The 26,913-nt window shown below is 36.2% G+C and overlaps 1 long non-coding RNA gene across 3 annotated transcripts in view; it reads right to left on the reverse strand.

Moving 5' to 3' along the window:
• Positions 1–19,167, reverse strand: part of LOC142404007 (uncharacterized) — a 49,656-nt gene extending 30,489 nt beyond the window's left edge. For all 3 annotated transcript variants that reach the window (XR_012773722.1, XR_012773719.1, XR_012773717.1), the window contains exons 1-3: positions 18,902–19,167; positions 17,605–17,840; positions 13,130–13,235 (exon numbers count right to left, since the gene is read on the reverse strand). This is a non-coding gene — a long non-coding RNA (uncharacterized LOC142404007). The remainder of the gene's footprint in view (positions 1–13,129; positions 13,236–17,604; positions 17,841–18,901) is intronic.
• Positions 19,168–26,913: the final 7,746 nt, after the last annotated feature.

Genomic DNA, 26,913 nt, shown 5'->3' on the forward strand with positions numbered 1-26,913 from the left:
CATCATTATCTTTGATATTTGTTTGCAAATTTTCTTCTCCTGACCTCTTCTCCTGACACTACTGATTTGGTGTACAGGGATTCTCTGTTCCAGCAGTTTCTCATCACAAAGTGAAAGGTTCATCTCATTCCGTGATGGTAGCTTTTTATGCTTGTAGCAATTCCCTCGGGTTACTAATGGATCATTTACACATCTGAGAAAGTTGTTAAGAAGCTCCTGAGGTGGAATGGGACTCCAGCTGTAGCAGCTACCTACTGCTCTTATTTCTTATGGCAGGCTCCTGAGAGTTGCACAACTGCCTATTAGCAAGTTGATGATGGATGGAACAGCTGTAAATTTACAAGTAATGATAAGCTTGAGACTCCTAAATTAGTTAGAGAACAGCAATTTGCAAATTTTAAAACAGACCTTGAACCAGGATCTTTTTACAGGATAATGCCACCAGCAGGACAACAGGTCAGTGGTTGAAAGCTGTAAGCATTCCTCTCTCCTTTCTTATGGTTCTCCATCTTTGTTGAAAATAGATAATCCAAATCTCAGGCCAATTTACCACAATGGTTCAAGTATGGGCTTTAATTTTTCTATTGATCTGCTAGATGGTCTTCAGGAAGTTATATGTTCCTCTCCAATTCACTGGAATATGTAGCTATTTTCTTCTGCAAAGTCACCTAAATTCATTTGTTCTGGAAAGTAAGTGAAAAGTAAAAAGCATTAATATAGCAAGGAGGCAAAACAAGTCACTCAGCGATGGTGACAAAGAAGAAACAACCGAATGAGGAGGAAAGAATAATAAGGCAGCTGGTTCAGCAGATGGAAAAGAGAGAGCATCATACGCATGGCGATTCTGTGACGCTCTTAAAGACACACTAAAGTGAAGAGAACAGTCTGGGAAAGGAAAAATGAGGGAATGAAAAAGATGCAAACTTGATGCACAGAAAGGGAAACCTTGTTTTCCTTGTAGTCTTTGACAGAAAGCCAGGAATACACCTGAAAAGGCCAGAGAGATGGCTACTGAGGAAGAAATGAACAACATTCTGGAAAGAGAAAACTGTGTTGTTGCAATCATCCTTAAAAGAGTGAAAGGAGCAGAATGAAAAGTGACCTTTTTTTTCCTGCTGTTTCATCTGCTGGTCTTACAAGTCAAGGACTAATAGGTGGGCTTGACCTCACCTAACTTTAGAAGTCTTTATCTGAGTTAATTTTTAGCACATGTAGAGTTAGGTGCCTCTGGCACTCATTCACTACCAGGTAAGTAATCTGCACCCGTAATGTTAAGAGCCTAGAGAACTCTGGGCACAAAGAAAGGGCAACTGAAGATCTTGGATGAAAATTATTTTCACAAAAAAATCCGTATGCACACTAATTGAGTTGTAGTGTCAGTTTTGATATATCTCTGGACCTAGTCTACTCTTAATAATAAATGTTGTGGAAAGTCTCTCCTAGGTCTAACAGATTTCAAATACTTCTTCATTTTGGATTTGAAAATCCTTGAAAGAATTTCTTGTAATGGCAACTCAGTCTAAAAATACTGATGCCCTATGCGCTCCATGCCAGGAAACAGAAACAAAAAATTGAATTTTAAAATACACACAAAGAAAGAACCCAGAGGAGAACAATATAAATTTAGTAGTCCTATTTTCATCTTCAACAAGCATCAGTATTAATTGTTAATTGCTCTGAACAGGAGATGATTAATGAAGGAGTACACAGAGTACTTGTTTCACTTATACTCAGGTTATTGGTTTTTTAATAGAGTTAAAGTTTATATGAAAATGTGGAACATGGCATAAGGGCTAAATGGTATTAGTAGACACTTTTAATTAATTTCCAGAGTCTTATATTTGGAGTTCAATGGTATTACTATGTGAAAATAAGCTCGCAGCATCTAGAGTGTAGCAGCTTAACAAGAGCAAAGCAAGAGAGTCAACCTGGCATTAACCTGGTGCTCACAAAGCCAGTTTCTATTCTTGGTGTGTTATTGTTACTACCAGCTGTGCAATCTCTGCCTCCTTTCTTTCATGAATATACAGAGTGCAAACCTTATAGAACAGGTACTGTCACTCACTCTGTATTTGTAGTGTCTCCAGGACAGTGCTGCCTGACTTTGTCTGAGGTCTGTGTAGGACATTATAATATTGACAAGTGTGCTCCCATCACACAGTGATGGAAGTTCAGCCCATCTCTCCCTGAGACTTCAGTGCCTGACTTCTCTATCACAGTTATTCACATTATTCAAAAAGGTACCTGAGTAAATTTTGATGGAAGTGCTCACATGCTTAAAAATTAGGCAAATATTTTAATAATATCCAAGTTAGGCCTCTGTTTAGTTGCTTTTCTCTTTTATTCACCAATCCTGTATAAAACATTTCTAATAGAATTCAATTACAAGAATAATAATCTCATAGTGTGTATGAAAAAGGAGAGAAAAATACCAGCAAGGGAAATTAGAACACCGAGGCACTCCTTTTCCTTTGGTACTTTTTTCTGATGAAGCCTGTACTTGGATTGATGGCTTGTTGTACCCCTTTATTGCTTTGTTTGCAATACTTTCCAAATTTAAAATTAAATGTGTGACCCTTTTTTTTGTTGCCCCCCTTAAAAAGAAGTGACTGAACGTTCTCATCTGACATCAGCAGTGTCCTTTAGAGAGATGATTCATGAGATACCGTGTCATGGGGAAAATTAAAGGGTGAAAGGACACCCAGAATCCTATTACTTTTCTTTCTCTGTTGATTTGGTTTTTTTTTTAATGGGTGGCCTTTTACTAGTTCTCTATCTGTTTTTATGATTTCTGCTAGTCTTTGTGTTCTTACAATAAAGTAGTGGCAGAATCACTGAAAAGGGAAAAATAATCAGAACAGCTAAAATACTAGTTCAGTTTCACTCAGAAATATCACAACCATGGCTTTCCTGGAAGAGTGAAGAATGATGCCAAACTCGAGCAACATTGCCTATGAACAAAGCACAAACAACTAATGTGCCACGTTGTCACAGCTATTGTAACACATTGCTGTGGCTGAGTTTAGATCAAACCATAGAATATACAGATGTGTTTAAGCAAATATGTTGCCTAACAAGAATTTTAGGGTTATGAAACAAAGACTAGAGTGGAAATTTACTGACAGGCTAGAATATAATGTTTAATTAGAACATTGGAACATTGAAGTTGGCTTTCAAAGCAAATATAAACTCCTATGCTGTTCAGAATATCTGTCCAATAACTCTACTAATTAATATTATTTAATTGTAGACTGCTTTTTGACCCCACTGCACAAAAAATACCTGTTTTCTCAAATGTGGTGAAATCGTGTCCTTAAAAGTACATGGGACACCACTATTTCTACATAACTCTAACTGTGAATATACTCCTAGCATTTTTTTTTTTTTAACAGACATAAACAGATTTGCAGAGCATGCCCACAGTAAGAATGTCCCTTTTTAGTGCCATTTTAATCTTGGTTTAGGTATTGTTTACTTTACTGATCAATTGGTTTTGTTAATGTTGTTTATCTGATGCTATGAGAACACTAATTCAAACCCTAATGTTGAAAAGGGAGATCAAGTAACAAAAAGCAACCTTCACATTCAATGATTCTTGACATGGTGAATTATTTTATTTTTAATAATACAATTACTAATGTGATTAATGACATATGTAGTGGCCTCAGGAGAATATCCTCCTACCTATGTTTTTATAAATATGAGAATAAGATATTAGTGAAACACTGTCCACAATCTATCTCCAAAACAACTCATTTTCCAGCTCCAGCCAACTCCAGCTATGGAAAAAACTTAATTGTGATTTCCTCCACTCTGGCACAATGTTGTTACAGATCTTAGTGCCACTCTGTTTATCCATTTGGGAATGTTATTCTTCCTCAAAATCATCATAGTTGTCCTTGAGATTCAACATGTGAGTATATATTAATTAGTAAAGTAGAGATGTTTGTATGGTCTATGATCTGCTTGACAATGCCTTATTGAATGAACTGTTTTCCTTGATTAAATATTCCACAGTATAATGGAGACCAGAATTTGGTCCAGTTGTTCAGATTTTGGGACAATGCTGCTAAAAAAATTCAACCATAACAACATGTGTCTTTTGGGACATGAACTGCTGACACACTTTTTTGTTTGGCATATCAGTGTGATAACTGAGTTGGAAAAACACTTTCTGGTAATGTGAAAGTAGTCACAAATATGTCATCTTCCCATACCTTTATGGAAAACCAGTACAACTTAACATTCCTGTCTGTCGTCAACAAGACTAATTAGCAGGCTAACGAGGGTAGCAGACTGCACATTTTCCTTTGGGTTTTCAAAGGAGTCAAAGGGAAAGTCAGTGTGATTTGAATATTACTACCTATTTTCCTTTTGCTCTTTTGAAAATTCCATAATAAAATGTAGAGATACAAAACATACGTGTACAACAATCAGAATATAGATCATATGTAATTAAAGATTTTCTTTGCAGTTGCCTTGCAAGCTCATATTTTTATTTATTAAAATTTCCTCTACTATAACAGAACATTTTTGCCTTTAATGCTTCTGATATATATGCATAGTATTTTGTTACTTGTGTATTTTTGTATTCTTACTCTAATTTCATTTTCATCATGAGTTTCCAGTAATACAGAGGATTTATTGTGGAAGTTTTGGTCTTTCTGACATAAATATATCAGAGTGTGTAATGTGGTTTGGTCCAATTTGGTTGAGTTTCCATTTGCAGACATTTTTAATGATCCTACATAGCCTTTTTCTTAATCATAAGATCATGTGTTATCTGCATGTATTTGACTGTACAGATTATGGTCTTTACAGATTTTCAGATTATATACAAGGTCTACATCTTCCTGTATTACACACTGGAAAACTTTTTTCAATATTCATTATTGCTAGTTCTTGTTGGAATGTTCTTCCTCTAAAATAATATTACCTTTTTAAAAAAGTGTATATATTTTCAGGGGGAAATAAATTAGAATGTACTTTTAGAAACTGCAGTTGTACACAACAGATATGAAAGATTTTTAAGATAAGGAAATTTCAAACTGTTCTTTCCTCATTATATTGTGTAAAAATGGACATTACCCAATAAAAAGTTTTAATAGTAAGCATGTTTATAGTTTATATATTACTGAAATATAAGTCTTAGTGATGAAGTAACGTAGACAATATTATGATTTGGTTCCTCTGTTTACAAAGTTTGCTGAAAACACACTGGTTTATTATCTCCCAGTTTAATTTCATTCTGTACAAGTATATCTAAGACTGTGTAAAATGAACTGGAAACAGAATAAAGTCCTAAACAAGTTAATAAAAAAAAGAGAACCTCAGTCCTAAGAGTGCTCATCAGGCAATTTTCAAATCATGTATCTGGTTTTGTCTGGAACAAGACTGTACATTGCAGTACAGTGTCAACTATTTCCATGTCATGTTGAAACTTTTAAACCTCAGCTATTTCTTGGACTGACCTTTTTTAAAAAAGACACAAGATGTGGGAATTTTTTAATACAGGGAAAAAAATTGTATGTATATGCATTTTCATTCTAATCAAGACCTCACTTGTACTGACCATAAAATCTTGCCTTTTGGAGCTCAGAACAATTATAGTGTAAGAGGTGGGAAATTATATCCAAGAGGAGGATGTTCCACTAAGCTAAGATGATCTGAACAGTAAACATCATAAGTGACCTAATTTTGAAACTAATTACTTGCTACAGTGTGTTTAAGATAAGAAAGGAGGTATCAGCTTGAGTGTATTTTTTTTTCCCCAGAACAATATTTCTGGACTACTTAGCTAATATATTAGAAGAATCACCCATCAAGTCAGGCTGTCCCTAACATATATATTTTGCCTCCTAGAAGTGTTGTCTCTCTGGCATGCCAACAAACCATCTCATTTTGTTCGCCAGAAACACCTTTTCTTTGCATTTGGGGTGTAGAATAGGCACTGGGGTAAAGGTCTGGTGGCACAGTTAGCAGTTCCATCTGCTAAGGTGCTGAAGATATGAGTTTAAGCTTTGCTCTGGACTTGCACTTACACCTCAGCTGTATAAGGTTATTGGGAAGGAGTCAAAGGTGATGCTAACCACATCAATCTTTGTTTTCCCATGGATGTAGGATCTAGTGCCCTATAACTATCCTGGCCTGGCAGGCAACATATCCTAGCATGGCCTTTGCCTTCTTTTTGATGTAGCAAAAAGGAAAGAGTTGGATTTTGGATGAAGTGTGCAACATGCTCATGGGTGTTTCAGATTTCTTTGTAGGTATTTGATACAGTGCAATATAACGAGGAGCCACACTGGCTACTTCTTGGTTTCCCAAATACTCCATACTTCCAAATGAAGAAAAACCTACTTGAACAGTCCTGGACCTCTTCTGCTTCCACCAATATGGAGATACGCTAAATTTCTTCATTTAAACATATCCCAGTAAGAAGTCAGTTGGACTGTGAACTTTCTTTCTCTTTTGTTCCTTTTTAGAAATTTCTCCCCTTTTCTCTTCTGCCATGCCCTGTGGTTGCAGCAAAGGAGGAAGAATGAGAAAAAACTCCTAACACCTGCTGGAGACAGCAAAGCAGAGACAATTTTGTACCTTTCAGGTAACACCTTCAAGAATTCAACCCATACTGTCTAAGGATTTTTTATTTCCAATTGCATATAATTCTTCTTATAGGTTTCTTTTGCTTGATTCTGATTGACAGCAGCATGGTAAGCACATGAGTTCAGGAAGAAAAAACTACAGTTTGTGATGAGGAAATTGTTTAACCAATATGAAACTGCCAATCTAAATTTAAATGTGCCCTTTAAACAAATCCATTCTCTCTACCTTTCCTTTGCAAGTGCTGTAAATGTGTCACTTCTGGTTTCTGCAGTTTCAGACTCTTCTTATCTCTTAATAGAGTCTGATGGAAGTATCCCACTAGCTCTTTTCCCCTTTTTCAAAATGTCCAATGAAGTAGCGTTACAAAAAACAGGGCAACACTGAAAAACTGCTATTTTCATGATCATATCTCTTGCCAATTTTCACTTCTGCTCTTAATTTATTCCACACAGCTTATTTTAATAACAATACAAAAGTTTTTGATATGCACAGTATGTTTTTTTTAAAACCCTTTTTAAAGAAGTAGGCTAAAAATTTCCAAAGGCAGCTTTTAATTCCTGGTGCAGTGATGATTTAAGCATCCAAATTAAGAGAAGTGAGAGCCTATTTTAGAGGTGCTGAGCATCAGCAACTCTGAGTTCTAGAGCTTTAAAGCTCAGCACAGCCAAAGGATCAAGCAGGCACATACTAACAACTCCAAATCAGAGACTGCTTTTGGAAAATTTAGCCTTGTTTCTTAAGGGTGAAATCTCGGCCCTTCAAAGTCAATTACAAATCTCCCAATGACTTCAATAGGCTAGGATTTCACCCTTTATATTTTATAGGAAAAAACAAGCAACATCATACAGAAGTTTCTCTTTTATGATTTTCTTGATGTTTGCTCAACCCTGGCTTCCCTTTAGGTAGGAAAAATCATGGTTTTAATTTAAACTCCATAAAAACAAATAAACAGTAGCTTAATTACAAGGGTGGATGGGATGTTTCGCAATGCTTAAGCTAATGTAGTAAAACACCAAGTGTTTGAAAAAACATTTTTAAAGCTCAGAAAACTTCAAACTGTAGTGTTTTCTCCTCCCTGTTCCCAACAATGCTGGAGTTGCTAATTTTACAGCACAAATAAGAAACTGATGACAATTTCTAGTAAAGTAAGTTCCATTTATTTTAGCAGATGCCAACAGCAGCACCATAGGATAACACTTTAGGTACTTCACTGTATACCTGTAAGATGCACTGTGTCTCTGCTCCAACTGTATGATACAGTCTTTTCACAATCACTTAGGTATGATCATCTCATGTTCATAAATATCTTATGTTTGCATAAAACACATTTCTGTGTCTATAATTGACCACACTATGACAATAATTTATGAAATACTTCTACTGGTTGTCATCCTTAAAGATGACATCCTTACTGATGATTCAGACATGGAAAGTATTGCAATATAAAAATGGAAACACAAACACTGTATTTTTTTAATTTTCATTTTAATTTTTAAAATTTTTTTAATGCATAGACAGTGTGCTGGTCCTTGAGTAACTCTGGTCAGGTGAAAATGGACAATGTGCTAAATAAACCTTAGATCCTATGAAATCCCCAGTAAGATTTAAATATTCTTCTGTTCTACAGTTATGACATATTCAAAAATTTTATGGTGCTGTCAGTTCAAAGATTGAATGTATGGTTTAGCTATTCCAGTCTTTCCACTAGCCCATTTCTTCAGGTGTTTGCAAAACAAGAATTGGCCATGGTAGGGTTTATTAACATACAAAATATGGCTCTCTATTTTGCATATGTACATGTCCCATCTATGTTGACTTATTTTCTGTGATAAGATTAGATGCAGAAAGGATTTATCTGATGACTCCCTGACCACTCCCCTTAGGGACTAGAGCAGAACCAAGAACATTGTTGGTCCATGTATGGAGGGTTCTTGTATAGAAGACGACCTTCAGAAAAATGATAGTTCAGTAGCTGTTCTTTGAAGGAGTAGGATAAGGATCACTCTTTGAAAATTATACTACTCATCTTCTGTCTAATGATCAGAGATTTAAGGACAGATTTCCTTTTTCCCTGCAGGAGGTGCTGTCAGTGGTGCTCACATTACAGCTTTTTAATTTCACTTGGTGCATCAACACCAGCATCCGGACAGTCAGAGGCCTTATTTCCTACTCAGGTGATTTGTTCCCTGAGCCAAGCAGCCTATTTAGAGTACAGCTACCCTGTATGGGAAGGAAGCACAAGGAGAGGAAATTTGTGCTCCCTTATTTCAGTGGTTGGTTGTTTTCAAAGGAGTTGGTGATGTTGTCTGTGGCTGAGGGGTTTAATTTGTGGAGGTGCAGAAGACAGACAACCTCTGATCATCATGCCCAAAGCACAACATTGGATTCCATTTTAGACTGCAAGAGTAATTTTAGAAAATTTGCCTTCAACAGCTAGCAAAGGTAAAATATCAAGAAAATGAAAAGACTTTTTCCTTGCTGTGTGCCTAGAGGTCATGTTTTCATCTGAGCTCTCCAGAGTCTCAAATTGCTCTTTTGTAAAGTACACTCATTGTCATTCAATATCAATGCTAAATTTGAGTCATCCTGTTAAACTAATTTTTTACTGGATTTTTAACTAACCAAAATTCTACCAGTTGTTTCTATATATAAAGGACAGCACTGGCCCAGTGCTGGATCTGCTTTTGGACACTGTAAGCTTGTTCCCAGGATTTTAAAGGTCTTTTAACAGATAGAGTGTATCCTTACCTACCCACCTATCAATTCTGTGTATATAATGTGCTTAGAAAATATGCTGCACTAGTCCACTTTACCTTTTGCCTGGCAATACTCCTGAGGCATCTGTTCTCAGATCAAGGGAACATTGAAAGGCCTTAAATCTGATCTCTCAGACAGCTGTGCTAATTTAACTAAAGGGGCTACAAGAGGGGATGGAGAGAAATCTGTAAAATATTTGGCTGACATTTGAAAAAAGAGATAGGATGTTTTCTTGTTAACCTTTAGAGCAGCCCATTACATAAATTGTGACAATGTTCTCAGATTAAATGAGACTGTATTCTGGTTTCGCTCTAGATTTATCACTCCAGCAAATTAATTCTACTGTAAAGTCTGGCAATATATCTTTTAAAGAATGCTGTTTATCTCACTGGGGAAGCACAGTGCTGATAAATAAGGAGCACAGCCTTTTGGATGGAACATGGTAAAGATGGATTGGAAAGAAGATTCAATAGCATTGCTTTCCTTCTTCAGTGTAGGAATGTTCCATGGTATATATCTGATTAAAATTAGAGATTTCTCATAGCACTTCTATAAGTTTAAACATGATGAACAAAAGTATCTAAGAAATGTTGCCTTCTCATAACATTGGATTATGTGATTTCTAATTATGTATGAAAAGCATTTGCACAGAATTCAATGATGAAGGGTTGTTCAGTAGTACCTTCAATTCCTAGTTTTGTTTCTGTTCACTCTGAATGAATAAATTTCACCAATTTATGTCTACAAGAGAAGGATGAGCACTGACATTTTAAATATTTTGATTTTAAACTCTCCTAAAATTAAAATAACTTCAATGATTTTTTTTTTATTTCTCAGATACTAAAACTAAATCCTGCACTAGTTTCTAAGTGGTGAGAATTTCTTTGTATTTATTCAAACTCTGAGTAATATAAGAAGCTGAAATATAGAGCTTTTACAGAAATCTAAAAGGCCGATGTGCATCTTTAGGAAGAGAGTAAAAAAAAAAATTTGAAAAAATATTTTAGATTAACATATGAAAATACTATGTAACAGTATGAAATATTATCAGAGACAGTTTATAAAAACTGCTTTCTGGAAATTAATTATTCAATTTCTGTAAAAATGTATTTTAAAAGATCAAGAAATTAGCTATTAATAAGTCAAGGATAATGAACATGAGCCTTGATTCCAATAGGATGAATTTTCTGAAACCTAAAAAAACCTGTTTTCAATGTTAGTTCCTAAGCTGCACTGAGGAAGCTGTTGTGAGTTGCTTAAACTTTCAGAGGCAAGAGGTTACACACATTGTAGTGTTCAAAAAGAAAAACCCTGATTATTCAATGGGTAAAATATCAGGTTTGTTATAAAGACTGTAAGTTTCAAACTGTAATAGTGTTACTCATGAAAGTAAAACCCACTTGCCTGAATAAAGCAAAGGATGATTCTTCCTCATAGGGTAAAATTTATTTTCAGTAAGATTTTGTGTTCTGGGGGAATTGAACATAGCTGACTCGAAAGCAGAAGTACATAATCCTACTAGTCCCCCACACTAAATTTGTTGATGGTTGCAGTGTTTCTTTATTTTATCTTTATTTACTGTGGAAAGTTTGTTGGGTGATGGTGACTAATAGCTGAACATCTGGATGCAGTGACCTTTAAAAGCCTTTAGTCATTACTGTGCCCAATTAAACTCAATATCAACAGAAGTGCTTGCATTTTGACTGGCCTAGTATAAATCACTTGCAAATACGTTGTGCAAACAGGGGGAAGTATTACCATCCTGGGCTCATTCCCCTCTAAATGACTCCAGCAGGATGGGTCAGGAGCTAAGGATTTGTTTTGTTTTTTGTTTCCAAAGTACAAACTTTGACAATTAAGAAAATTAATTAAAGAAGTTAACTGGACTAAATAGCTCAAAAACTTCAATGGGGAACAAGACTGGAATTTATCTAAGTCAAACGTACAAAAATTATCTGGGACTCGCATCTCATCCAGAGACAAAAAAACTTTTAAGCAAGCTTTTTAAAGGCCTAACTGGATAAACAACTATCATCTCATAAAAAGGATATTAGAAGTAAACAGGGAGCCTATCTGGAATGGGAAAAGGACTGATCATTAAAGGAAGCTATACTTTAAAGGCCAAAAAGTGCAAGCACAGTGACCATTTTGAAATGTCAAGTTGGGTTTGCCTTTACAAAGGAAAATAAAACAAGTGAGCAAAAGGCTTTTCTAATAATGTCTAAAACTTGGAAGTCTGACTCCTGTTCAGTGAAGGGCAGAGATAAAAGACAATCTAATGTGGCACCAAACCACAACATTCAACAGAGTAACTGTTGGAATGAGGAGATAAATAGAAAAAAAAAGTGCTACTTCTGCAATGGAGGTAAAGCCCAAATCCGAAGTCAGTCAGGGCACTGTGTGGGCCAGGGCTGGTGGTTCCCTGGGCCTGGGGATGGGGGTCGGGGGCTCCCCGGGGCAGCGGGGCAGGGCCTGGCAGCCAGGGCCCATTCCTCCCAGCAAGGGCAGGGCAGGCCAGGGGGGCAGCTGAGGCAGCCCCAGCCCCAGGCTTTGGGCACCTTCTTGGGGACAGCAACAGGCCGAGGCCGGGCCAGGACTTTGGCCTGCAGGTGGGGGTCAGGATCCAGGCTGGTGAGGGGAACCAGGGTCAGACTCAGTCCGGGATGGCCAGGCAGGGCCGTGGGGACAGGGAGGGGTCGAGGCCAGGCTGGGACATCAGCCAGCAGGGCCCATGGACAGACAGGACAGGGCTGTGGCAGGGCTGGAGATGGCATCCCACGGCCTCTCTGGGGCAGGCACTGCCGGCCCCGGGGCTGGAACGGGGCCCTGAGCCGTGGGCAGGGCGGGGGCAGCCCCGGGGGCCAGCAGGGACATTAGGGCCCCTGAGTGCACTCAGGGCCCTGGCAGAGTTTCCCCAGTGTTAAGCACTTAAGCAAAGCAATCAGAAGCCTGGTTTTCCCACGCTCCTTTAAAATCAATGGAAAAAAGCCTATAAACAGCAATTCAAACTCCCTAAGATCTAAATTGGCGTCTGAAAATTCCTGTCTCTCCACTGATGAGCAGGAGGTCTTTGGGTGGTGCCTGCGTTCGTGTGTTGTGAAGTTACATGCTGAATTTGGGAGGGCTGGTAAGCATCATTGCAGACCTTTAAGAAAACTGATTCATAAAATGTAGCAAGAAATAATTAAAAATTTGTCAAGTTGAAGATTTTCTTTTATAGCTAGAAGGTATACAATGGAGAATTTGTATTTAAAAGAAGAAAAATGAGATCTTGGGTGGCTGAGGAACAATTGTTTAACCTTTCTAATATGGAACACCTGGAGGAAAGAGTAATGGAAGATTTCACAATAAACAGAAAATGACATAAGACACAATGAGTTTATCAAAGTTAATCATGCCATGCCAACAGGAACCTTTTGATATCACTGTTTCCTAGACAGTACATATATCCAAAGAGCATTCGGTATTATGTCATACAAGAAACTACTAATTTTAATACAATATAATGAATTATGAATTTGTGAAGGCAAGATAACAATAGATTGTGATGAAGGTAACTATCAGGGTAGAAACAGTGCAATTCTTTGGAGCTAATGTTGTTTAGTATTTCTAATTAGTGGCTACAGAATAAAAAGTAGAAATGTTTCTGTAAAGCTTGTTAATGGTAGCATGTTGGAGATGCTGAGTGTATTATTTAGACTGGGTGTCACATTATACTACATAGCTACCAAAAGTCCCAGTTCTTGAATTGTTTGCATTGATAACCTACCTGGAACAACATATCACAGTTCCCTTCTGGTCCAGATATCTGAGTATCTTTCTTCTGTAAATTGAAGCTTGGCACAGGGGAGGCTGCTGTGTGCCTGGATCTTGCCCTGAGGTAGGGTTAGGAGAACTCTTAACATCAAGCAGGTTAAATATAAACATTGTCATTGTAAGAATGATGACTTAGAGGACTGAAGCGCTGGGAATAAAGTGAAATTCAACAGTACAATGTGCACGGACTTACATGTGGATCTCATGACAGAGAATTATCCTATAGTTAATCAGTCATAAATGCAGAAGCAGAGAAAGATCAAGTACCTACATTTAGGCTCTATGAACACTGTTCAAAAGAACTCAGTCCGTTTGTCCTGGTAAAACACAGACAGATATTACTGTTCTCTGGTAATGCATCTCTATTAATAACAGAAGGCAGAAAAGTATTTAAGATAGGATGCTTTTCAAGCACAAGAAATTGGCCATGAGCACTCAGCATGAAAACAAAACACTAACAATATAAAGATTTCTAAGCATCAGAGCAATAAAATTTTGGAAAGTCTTTCCAATAGGACAATTATAAGGTGAAGATTTATTTATTTATCAATCTATTTCTTTATATATTTTTAATATTTTCATTTTTTCTTCATTCTTATATTGAAAGATAATCAGATGTGACTTCCTAAGAACTTTAAGAACACAGACTTTCTGTAAGTTCCTATAGTGATGAAGTTCATAGACTGGTGCCCTTCCTTCAACCACTTTTTCTCCAAACTGAAATGGGCGCCCTCAGGATACGCCAAAGGAACCCTCTTATTTCTCCATTGTGCAGGTCGCTTCCCTCAAGAGAATGATGTCCTTTGCATTGTCATTCCTTACTATGCATTTGATATGAAGAAATCATGTAAAGTTGTATTATCTGAACATGAAAACTAGATTGTTTCACTCTTTAGGAAGAAGAAGAAACCCATAGCAGACATATATAGGTAGATTTTTTTAGTATTTATGCATGATAAATCTTGGTGAAACTCATATGATTCTTTTAATCTGCCTGCAGTATTAAGTAGTATTAATGGAAATGAAAATAATCATGCATTCAGTCTGCTGTGTTTGGCAGCAGTCAAATAGTAACAGGGTGAAAGAATTCAAATGCAAAATGCTTAAAAATATTAAATTACTAAAGAAGAGCATAAGAATTAAAAAATATGCAGGCTGGCAAAATAAAAAGTAATTTGGAGTCATTGACCCCAAGTTAGAAACTCTGTAAGGGAGAATTATTATTTAGAAGGATGCAAAGGCTTTACAATAAAAGGTCCTGTTATTCAAAACTAAACCCCGACTTTCTTACAAGCCCAACTGTGAGGCAATGTGTAGCTGAGTAGCCTGACAGCTGATTAGCCCTAATACTGATAATGTAAATTTGAGAGCCACATTCTGCATTTCAGTTTTACTTTGTCCTTCCTGTTCTTCTGAGAAAGATTTATTAAACCTACCTATAGTAGGCATACTGTCCTATCATGAGCTAGCACGGCTTTTCTGCGCCATGTGTTGATGACTGGCACTTACATCTCATTTCTTCTCTTCTTCCCTCCCCCTCCTTTTTACAGTATAGCAGGTTACAGTGAGTGGTTATAGCAGTCTCACAGGTTGTGTCTAAACTGATCTGTAGGCATGAATGCAATGGGAGTCAAAATCTTGATTCCTGGTAATTCACATCAGGGAGCAGGGCTGGACAGTTGCTCTGATCTGATCAAATTTCCTGGGTGTTATTGTCTGCAAACCAGGAGCTGAGGCAATAAGGGAATATGATTTGTACCTGTCACGGAAAGAATGCTAATTGAACTGAAGGAAGCAAGTGTTTCATTATTTGGGCAGTATCTAGTTTTATGAACTGTCTCTCAGTCTTATTTTCCCTCTGAGTTTTCCCCTCCATTTCATTCAAAAATGCACGAAGAACATTGTGTTTATTTCTAATTTCTAAAATATTTATATGGTATGTATTTGAAAAGTAAGAAAACTTTTAAAGAGTAATTTTTAATGTCTTTTTTTAAAAATACTGTAATGTGTTTATTGTGTAAGATGCAATAAACCAAACTTTTTCTAGCATTTTTTATAATGAAAGTTGGATGTTTGCAAAGAAACTCAACTTAAGATTCAGATACCTAAATTTAGTTGTCTATGATATAGATGTCTGTGATGAGCTGGATGTGTAAGATCCCATTACCATCACTGGAGGTCTGCATTTTCTGCATTCACATCACTCAAATGCAGACACTAAATCTGGTTAGCTGACTAGGTTCTTTTGACTGTTGACTATACTACCAAAGGACTTGATTCAGTTGCATACACATAGGTCACTAGTGCAATCTGAGATGCTGCAAAGTGTCTGAGACCGTTGCATAGGATTAGAAGATATCACAAAAGATTTACGGAAGATCCATGCTCTAATATATCAGCAGTGGGAGGTCAGGTATGCTACCCTGGGGAATCTCAACCAATGTTGATATCTACCCGTATTTAGAATCATTATGTAATTTGTTCCCTACATTTGCAGAGATTATAATGAGTTTAGTCGCATGTAGATACTTGCAAGTAGACACACAAATTCATGTGTCTAAATGTCATGTCTAAATCTGGATTGGAATCCCACTCTGCCCAGCTGGAAACCAGCTTTTCAGAAAAAAGACCTGGGGGTCCTGCTGGACACCTAGATGAACATGAGCCAGCAATAGGCCCTTGCGGCAAAAAAGGCAAATGGTATCTTGGGCTGCATTAAGACGAGTGTTCAGCAGGCTAAGGGAGGTCATCTTTCCCCTCCACTCAGCACTGGTGAGTCCACACCTGGAGTACTTCTTCCAGTTCTGGGTTCCTCAGTACAAGAGAGACATGGACATATTGGAGAGAGTCCAACAAAGGGCCACAAAGATGATTAAAGGACTGGAGCATCTCTCATATGAGGAAAGGCTGAGAGAGTTGGGACTGTTTAGCCTGGAGAAGGGAAGGCTCAGGGAAGATCTTATCAATCTATATAAATATGAGGAAGAAGAAGACAGAGCCAGGCTCTTTTCAGTGCTGCCCAGTGACAGGAAAAGAGGTAATAGACACAAACTGAAGCACAGGAGGTTCTGTCTGAACTTAAGGAAACACTTTTTTACTGTCAGGGTCACTGAGCCCTGGGACAGGTTGCCCAGAGAGGTTGTGGGGTCTCCATCCTTGGAGATATTCAAAAGCCATCTGGACATAGTCCTGGTCTAGGTAGCCCTGCTTGACCAGGTGGGTTGGACCAGATGACCTCCAGAGGTCCCTTTCAACCTCAACCATTTTGTGTGATTCTGTGATTCTGTGAAAATGACAATTTTCAGTCCCATAAACTCTTTGTCATAGTTTCTTCCTTTACAGAATAATAACCTGAAGAACTAACTTAAATTTTTTTGAGGCAAAATAATGTTTATAAAGAAGACTGAAAATCCTCTCTAAATAAGAATACTATTGGAAACAGAGTATTCAAAATACACGAACTCACAATGTTATATGCTGTGCATTTAAAATTAATGCTTTGGGGGTTTTTTCAATATTCTTGAGAATATGGGTTTCAGAACTCCTTAATGCAGGTGACTAATCTTACTTTTCATTTAAGAGCACTAACTGAGACTTTTAAAAATAAGTACCTTCTACAATTTACATTGAATAGACTATAAGTAAGCCAATTAAACCCTCCCTCTAAAAAAAAACCCCAAACACCACCTTAAACATTTTCAAGCCATATGGCTTCCATTCACAGTCAAGTACTATTTAAATAATAAATATTTCACAATTTTACCTGATGTATTTCCCTTCTGAAGAAAACAATTGTCAGGGAAATCTCTGAAGCAGAGTACAGGAAGATGGGAATTACTTTCCTCAAAACAAGACAAGTCCTGAAGTTCAAAGTTAGGCTTTCTGGATTTCTTCAAGAACTACAATTCCACCTTGAGTACCCAATTTAGGGACTTTGATGGAGGAGATAAACGATGTAGTGCCACAAGTTAAGTGACCATAAAGAACACATATATTAAATAATCCCTTAATCATTAGTGAGTGGTTCCAATCAAGAAGAAAATGCTGAGAGAAACAAAAATGTAATTAAGAAAGTAGTAATATGAAAAGACATGGAACAATATCGTCTCACAACAGACAAAAATTACAAGCACTTACAGTGTCAGATTTCCTTTTAAATTTAAGCCTCCATAAAATATTATTGTATGTAAGGTTAAAAATTAGTCTTCAGATTTAAATGTGGTTGAAGAGTGAAAGATAAAGGAATATATTCAAGCACCTAATTCATGAAGTTAGACCTGTAAGCAAAACTAAATAGGTATCTAACTTGACTTTTAAATATTCTTGACAAATATGTACATTAAAATTAAATATAATTAATTTTATCCTCTTAGCGTGTCTGTCTTATAAAAAGTACCAGAAAGAAAATGAACTGAAATTATTACTGACCTAACTATGTAGGTATCCATGTAGCAGCCATTTTCTCAGACTTTCCCTTGCTCAAACTAGAACTGGTAAGCCTTCTCCTCCACTGCCTTCCAACAGACCATCTGGTCTCATTCTTCTTCATTTTTTCTCTCTCTTTTAGTTTTTATGGTCCTATTCCAGAGACAAATTAGCAGTAAATATCTTATTTCTTTTTCACCCGATCTTTGACTTTCCCACTTCAGATACTCCTAGCACACCTGTGGAAATAAAATAAAGTATGTGCCGTTATTGCATTTTATAATGAAAGAGATGAATTCTGTAGTGATCTTAAGTTGATGAGAAAAACTGCACATCAAACTAATATTATCACAAGACAAAATATGCGAAAGACATACAAATCAGACCAGTTGCTGTTTTCAGATGACGTTGCTTCATACGCTACAGCGAAGTGACCAGATTTATACCCTCCTGAGAACCTGTTTCTGTGTGAATCTGATCTCTGCAAAGGATATCTCTCTATATATGTTGATATAAGTTACATAAGTAAGGCATAGCATAAATCTATGTTGTTGAGGAGACGCAAGAGCAGCGTCCTGAGACAGGACATGCAGCCCATTGGCTTGGAGTCATGGTTTCAGATATGGCTGGAAGGTGTCTTGGTGTAGAACTCAAAGCCTCCTGCCTCAGGAAGCCCCACAAATTAACATGCTGCTGGACATGTCTGGACAGGCTCTCCATGAGGCAGCTTTGTGGATGGTAAGAAATATGACATGCCTTTCCTGTGGAAAGGAAGTGCTCTTTACGAATTTTGCAAACATCGCTATAGACTCAGAAAGCAATTTAGGGTTTCAAATGAAAGAAAAAGCTGCAGGCAGTGAAACAGCATGGATCTCACCTCACATATATACTCTAGGTTGTTAAAGGCGGGATTTTTAATAGCCCTTACAACTGTTCATAATAAAATTAATTGGCAGGTTTTACCCTAGATACGTTGAGGCAGAAACAGGTTAAGACTGAGTGGCAGTGATAACATCACAAAACAAAAAGAAATCTTTCTGGAATGGTCCTCTGTGCAAGCCCTGGATTATCACACATTCCTGAAAATGTCTGTGGTAATTTGCTATGACTACGAGGAATTGTGTTCCCATTTACTGCATGTTTCAGCAATGGCGACCACTCAGATCCTGTATTTTGTGTATTTGTTATCTCCTGCCTTATAGGTTACTCTCAAAGAAAGAAACAGCATGTCATAAGAGAGTATGCATTATGAGTGGTGACAATAGCAAATAACAACTGAAAGGTGCTATGATGTATTTACCTTTGACTGCAAGATCCTCTGTTTGGACTTAACAAATTAGCTTCTCAGAAATTTGCTCATCTGAACAGCAGCTGTTTGCCATATGGATCAAAACTGCATTTGGCAAATGGAATCACTTCCTCATGCCCATCTGATTTTCATGTACAGTCATATATCTGAATGTTTAAGGGAGGAGTTTGCTGGTCTGCTGAGGGTGGTTCAGCTGTGAAGTGTTTATTTTGAATCCCAGTTTTCTTTTGCTTTTTTTTTTCTTTTTCCCAGAAGGTTCTTCTCCTGCAGAAAACTGAAACCAAACCAAACCAAAAAGCCCTTAAAACCAAAACTTAACAAAGTAATCTGAAGAAAATGAAAGGCAGCGGAGAAGTGAGGGAGAAATATTTTTTAATCTTAACAAAATAAGCCAAATTAAATATTCTGCGTGAGATTCTTGCTCCGAGGAAGTAAGAAACACTGTATTTCTTGTATCTTCTAAATATTTGATTACTATCAGTAAAATCAATAATTTAATTAAAGAATAAATGACAATGATGACTGCCAGTTATAATATTAATGAAAAAAACATTAATAGTAGTAATACTTAAAAATGTTGACAAGGAAGTTCCCAATTTACCTAATTATGGTTTAAGTCTATTAAACAGGATTATGCAAATATAAAGAAGAAATACCCTTTCCCTGTATGGGTTATAATCCTATGAGAACATATTTTCTTTTTTTAGTTATAGACTTCTAGCACTGCTCATGCAAAGATGTCACAGCAGATTTCATGCTTTTAATGAATGAACAGAGCCTCACAACACCTTCTGGATATTATGGGTAAGAATTGTTGCAACCAGTAACTAAAGCAAGTGAGATTAAGAAATTTATTCATGGACATAATGCATACCCAGATTTACATATTATGTTCACATGATCCCATATGGATTCCTACACTAACAACACAAATCACAGAACATCAGAGAGATAACAAATACATAAAAATTTGGTAATGTATAATTGTGGATTCATTTATAACTTCGGTGTACTGTCCCCATGACCAGAACACTGGTTTCATTGATCTCTTGAGCTCTTGACTTACCTAATCAGAACCATAGCTACACAGGAAATTACTTTTTATTATCATAAGAATTTTTTTTTTTTTTACTTTTCTAGGTTTTTCCTGTCTTTGATGAAATGTCAAAATCTGATATTTTGGGGAACTAATATTAAAAATGTATTGAATTGCAGCAATTAAAATGGTTCATTCTTTTTTAATTCTATTCTATTTTATAGTTCTTTCTGTTACACATTAGTTCTCATTTTAATTTAAAATATCTAGAAACTTCTTCAAACTAGAAAATGTCATTTTAAATTCTGATATCTGTCAAAAAGTTCAGATTGTTTTGTAATTTCAGAGCTCCTTAAAAATAGAATAAAGAGACTTGTAGAATGTACCCTTTCTTCAGTTTTGGCTTTGATTGCATTCTGATTTTAAAATATCTGACCTGCAAATTCCCAGTCAGTTTTAATTAATGTTCAGGATTCTGTAAGCAGTTTGATGTAACTTCTATATACACTATGTATATTAGCAATAGATATAATTTCTTTATTGATCATGTTCTGGAAGTTTAATGCATTCAAAATAATATCCTTAATTAATCATATAAATGTTTCAAATCTCCTAATAGATTTTATCATTCTCTTTTGGGAGCTCCATTCACCTCTGTTGTCATCAGTCGTGATAAATTCAACAAAGAATATAAAAGGCAAGGACTGCAGGTTTTTTTTAAAACTAGGAAACTAGTCCCATAAAAGGAATCGATAACCCAGAGCTGGACGTCTGAGCTACTTAGATTTTAAAAGTTGCATCATATTCCAAACTGCAAATATTCCCTTAGCTACCTTTGATCATGTTGGTATATTCACATAACAGAGTAGGACAATTCAGAGGTACTGCCTTTGACTCCTGAAGAAATATATGCATGCTAGCATGGTGCTATGCCCGACAGCCTTAACTTAATCTCAGAAAGTGTAATTAGCTCAAATCCAACACAGGAATGCTGTGCCTCTCCTATTTCTAGTTCTAGAAACAGACAGATACACTCTTGGAGATAACTTTGCATATGTCAATAAAGTTATATTGAACCTGGATGCTAAACCAAGAAGTGAACTAGAAAAGCTTAAGTATGGGGATTAATCCATGTTTTTCTCCACAGTTAAATTCTTGATTCATGGTTTCTTTTCAGTGTCAGGGAATTAGAACCCTTAGGTGAAACAATAGCCATTTAAAACAAATATTGGAATACTGCAGCTAGGGTCCTTCTTTTCTTTTGCTGTGGTGTGCATAGAAGATCACTCAGGAAATGTGAGTTAACAGTTCGTTGTCCCCCAAAATTGTCCCCCCACAATTTAAGATTTACAAAATCTTCCTTTCAGCTTCCTGAGTTGCAGGCTGGTCTCAAGCCTGAGTGCTGTACTGAGCATTGTGTTATACGTCTTTTAAACCAAAATCTGAACTCCGCTGTAAATTTCCTACAAATTCCTCAAGATTCTGTATTACATGATAAACATATGAACGTGGCAGTTTCATGTGAGTCCACTGGTTTCAGGATGGTTTTGTAATTCATTAGAATACTTCTGGTGCACTAGAACAACATAATTTCTGCCCTTTACCTACTTTTTGCCTCATTGGATGTATTTCCTTAATTCTTAGCATTTTTTTCCTATTCTCCTCATCTGTTAATTTCATTATCTTCTTGCAATCAAAATCAGTGAACAAATTTTAGCTAAAAGGAGCTATGCTGAAGACACTCAGAAAGGTAGGCATCTGACCAAGAGGAAGTAAATGCTTTGAGGATACTTTGAGGGCAACCTGAGAGTTGACCTGAAAGTTTATTGTATCCAATCAGATTAATTGTCCCCAGCTCGTTGCTGTGGGATGTGGCAGGTAGCTGAAGGCTGCACAGGGACAAACGTGTATTCTCAGGAGGAGGCATGTGCACCCAGGAAGCTGGCCTTCCTTTGGTAAGGCTGGAGGACTACAAGACAGAAAGAGGTAGGAAATATGGGGTATAACATGGCAGAAATACAGCATGACTCAAGCAGAAATATATGTTTTCCTATCTCTTTATGATAGAATTGTAGGTGTCAATGATTTGCCTCCCTTCTTGTAATATTTTTACAGACCTCCTGAACTCTGGAATCTATCTGAAAGTTTTCTTATGTTCCTTATTTTCACTTTTGGCTCCCTGGTGTATACATAAAAATGCCTTTTAAAATGGATTTGTGGGTAGGCAACCTTCCATTCCAAACACAGATGGTACATGTGCATTTATTATTTAGACATGCTAAGCGGAACAATTTTTTACAACTTATTGTAACTATACTTTGTTCTCTCTGACTTATTAAATTTGGATATGATACAGTGGCTCTTTTATTTAAAATAGAACATTTGTGCTCTATTACCTAGTTTAAAAAAATGAATAAACAAACTGCTTTATCCCTGTGCTGCAGTTGCTATTCCACAGCCTTCTTGTCTGCAGAGATTTTACCTACAAAGAAGGTTGTGTCATTGCCTCATTGTTCATCAAGTATGTGATCAGTTTGGGCTTCAACACTGTGATGCACTGCTGAAAAATGCTCTTCCTTCCTGTTGCAGTTATGGCATGTTTGATTGAATACTCATTTCACCATGGTTGCTACTTCACTGGAATTTTTGCTGGCCAGATGACCTATGACTCTCAGTTTGAATGTGTATTTTTCTGTCCTGACGTTCTCTTCTTCGAATTACATCACAAAAGCTAGCTGTTCATTCAGGCTTGACTTTACAAGGCTGAGATTTGTATTTAATCAGTTTTGTTGTGTTTTGGCTTAGATAAAATTAAATGGGTTTTCCACTTCACTCTATGAGTTTTGGATCAATAGTTTGTAAGTTATTTTGGAGTCAAAGTCCTTTGAAGTACCTTCTGCATTTTAATAAAAATAGTCCCATATGCCTAGACCCAAAAAAGTTATTTTGAATACATGTATAAAAACGTGATTAATCCCATAGATATAAGTAGGAGATAACTAAGGATTTAAATTTGTGAGCATGTTTTATTACCTCTTTAAAGGCGTCACACAGAACAACAACTAGTTTATATTATTGATAATGAAGAATGAAGTTTAGGGCAAACGTAAACTTCACGTGTCATACCTTTTCTAAAACATCGTGGAATGTCCGTTTGTGAGAATTAGGATGTCAAGTAGACTTTTACATGCTTTTCTGAAGCTAAGCTTCTATGTAAAAGAGAGAATGGCTATAAGAAAAATTTAGAAAACTTTGGAGTCACAACAATTTTACAACAGTTTCTGCTTTTTGGCCTGCAGAGTGCTACAAAGCTTATACAATATCACAGACTGGGAGGCATATTCCTGATGCGTCCCTCTGTAATGCCTGCTCCCAACTGTAACGCCTTCAGGTGTGATCTTTGTGATCAGTGTAAAAGCTGGTCTCTGCTGTTAACCTCCATCTTTTAACTCCCCTGTAAGAGGAGAGCCTTGCAAATAAAGATTTAATAGGCTGCTGTTTATTATGCCAGTAGTTTTTCTGTACTAGATGGATACACTGATGTAAGTGATAGAACATTTCAAGCTGTTAGTATTCCTGTACCTCCTTAAAAAGTTTATTTGAAAATCTATTGCACTTTGAAGAAGTATTTTATCTGGTTCTATTGTAATTTTGTATTTCAGCAGTCGATCTCATGTCTGCAGTCAGGAAAGAAGACAATTAACAGGATGGTAGTTAGCATATCTCAGTATGCCACCTAAAATGCCTACTAGCTGGAGTTGTAGTTGCTAAATTTTGCTCCTAGATTCATGATACTTTGTAAAATTTTCTTCTAGTGTTTGTTTCATAGGCCAAAAATTAATTCATAAATCTTAGCCCGTTTAACTGTATTTTTAAATTGACAATAGACAGGAAGACTCCTGTAATTGTGTGAGGTTTTAAGAAACAGAGAAACAGAAAAAGAAGGAACGAAAGAAAAGCAGAAAGACAGAGAGAAAGTTAAAGGGAGAGGCTGATGGAGGGAGAGAGACAGAAAATGAGAAATAGAGAAAGAAATAAAAATAGAAAGAGAGAAAAATAAAAAGAGGAAGAGGAAGGGAGAAAAAAGGGAAAAAGAGAAAAAGAGAAAGAATGAGAACGAGAAAGAAGGAAATTCCATATACACTGTCATCTACTGGTAATGAGGCATATAAGTGGTTTACCAGAGTAATTAGTGCTCAAAGATTTTTTTAAATATGACAGACAGCATTCAAAATTTTGGTTAATTATGCCTCCTGTTAAAAACTGGAAGGTTATTTCCAGATACAGAGTCAGCTTTCTACACAAGTCCTTTCAATGGGACTGTATCAGACATCCTTGTCATGAAAAAACAGATTAATTGTAGATAGAGTGCTTGCTATTTTAATCTTGGGAAACAAATACCAGATTTTTTTTTTTCCTGGAGAAACTATTAGAAAAGTAGTTTAAATGTTGTTAATCTCAAGCTGAGTGACATAGCCCTCTATTTCCTGTGGGTGCTCAATGCACATTCTCAGTGGTTTATTTGAAGTGCTTCCGTAACTGAAGGACATGTGCATAAAATAATCTCAGGCAAAAATAAAGACAGTTTGTTGCCATTGCTCTTTAATATGTGAATTGAAACCACATTGTTTTATCTACTGGGAATAAATGAAGAAATACATTGGAATGCTAAAAAAGAGCTAATCAGATATGTGGCATGTAAATTTACATATTTTCAGAATTGATGGCTTTATTTTCTTATTAAAAAATATTTATTCAAGTCTTTACATGAAAATCAAGTAACAGACAGAGGGGTTCTTGGGTTTTGGTTGTTTGGTTTAATTTTTCTTCTTAAGGAAAAGTAACAAAATTGTAACACTGAACATTTATTGTTCCATAGTATATGAAAAAGCTATTATTTTTCAGGGGTTTGTATGTGAAACATTTTGTACCAGAAGTAAAAAGGAACTCACAAAATTGTATACTTAAAAACATATTGCTCAGCTGATTTATCTCATATTTTTTTTAGCTGTTTACATCGGGACCTTGGTAGGCTGCATAAAGAGAGAAAAAAGTTATAAATCACCATGAAGATAATTAATTTCATGGCACCAAAAAATTGGATGACCATCAAATGTTGGCAGGTTGGAAAATGTTCTAAGGAAGTATTACTGAAAACTTGTTCTATTTTTACACTTTTCCCTAGACAACGTTCATTGATTACTGTCAGATAAAATTTCTTGTCTATGTGGACTTGTCCTTCAACCCAATCTGCAGATTCTTAAATTAAAAATCAGTGTTACTGATCTGGGGAGTTAAATATACAATGAGTATTAATCTGTATATCGCTATTTTAAGAAAGACTTTAAAAAAACTTGCAATAATAATACAAAGTCAGAAATAATGTGTTTCAGTTTAGGATAGACCACAACTGCTATTCAGCAGAAAAAAAATACTTATCCATAACGTTTTTTCTATGCCACTATTGTAAATGCATTTGTTGCTTTATGCCTGCTCATATCAGTCAGATTGTATTAAGAAGATAATTTTATTTAATAATCTGATAAAAAATATTTAAATAGGCCATCATACCAGCTTGCTTAGCAGTAGTGTTCCAAATTCAAAAATTTATTCTTAATTGATAAGTTTCATTTTGTATGTGAACAATGGGATCAAAATTTCAGGAAAGTTGAGCAAAACTGATGCACGTGAACAAGCAGACAGCTTTACAATTGTAACTTCAGACCATAGACATCTAAATTCTGCTTCAGTCTTATTTTTGCTGCAGAACTTTGTAGCAAAATCCTCAGCAGAAGAATATGCTAAGGTAAGAATATACTCTGTCACTGTTTAATGTGAAGTGAAGCCTAACCATCCATGCTCAGATTTCACCTATAAGAAAAAAGCTTGGCAACAATTAATCTCTATGAAAAGTGGGGATTGGGTACTTTGTAGAAATAGACACCATAGTGTAGAGGTACGTAATACTAAAAATAGCATAGAGAAAAAGTCTATGTGTTTTATTGGCATAGCAAACGTGGAGCAATCACACTGTTATCAGTGCTATTTCAGTACCAGCATTGCAATACCTGTGGTAAGATCTTTAAGGGACAAAACTGTACTGAAAAAGGTTTCTCTTTAGTATATAAAGAAATAGAAATAGCAGAGAAATTTAACAGTTTGCCCTAGTCTTCCTTTGAGAGTTCCTGTCCTGATTCTGCAGCCACATGTCCCTTTTCCCTACTTGACTATTTTCCAGTAGCTGCATTACAAAGCTCATATCCCAAACAAGGAGACTTTGATTCAAATAAAGTACCCAAAGCTTGTTCTTGAAAAGAAGTCCAGCTGAGATTTCTCCTCTGATAACATCTTTTCTGATGTCTTGGCAAGCTTTCTGTCTCTGGGGTTACAAACCTTAAACCAGGAAAGATCAGTGCTTTATGGCCATGAATTTTGAGTTCTTTTTTGTTGTTTGTGTTTTCTCTGAGCTGCTATTAATACATCCTCATGTCTGAGAGATTGCCAGGAAACCAATGAATCCCCACTTAGGTTTCTTTCTAAAATCTTCAACAGCACCCTAGGTAGAAACTCTCCTCTTTGATATGAAATCCTAGAGAATTTACTCTTGACAAGCAAGTTCTGGAAGTCTTCATTCTCTGGAATTCAAAGGTCTAATACTTTTGTCTCTGGATTTTCAAATTGCAGAAGTTATTCCATAATGTATAATTCACAGTCAAAGACCAGCTTAATTTTATTCTTTGTTACTCTAAACATATTGAAAATACATTTTAAAATGTCTACCAGTCTGAGAGATATTAATGGCATTTTTATAGCAATACCTCATTTTTTTAAACCTCTACATTAATTTTTTTGTAGCTGGTCTTTCAACATCACTTTTGGTAGGGTCTTAGCATATCTCTCAACAACGTTTCTTTTACAGAAATATCATATTGGAAGATAAGGACCCTTTGCTGTCTGCCAACCCTTT

Source organism: Mycteria americana, chromosome 1 (assembly GCF_035582795.1).
Source record: "Mycteria americana isolate JAX WOST 10 ecotype Jacksonville Zoo and Gardens chromosome 1, USCA_MyAme_1.0, whole genome shotgun sequence".
Taxonomy (NCBI): Eukaryota; Metazoa; Chordata; class Aves; order Ciconiiformes; family Ciconiidae; genus Mycteria; species Mycteria americana.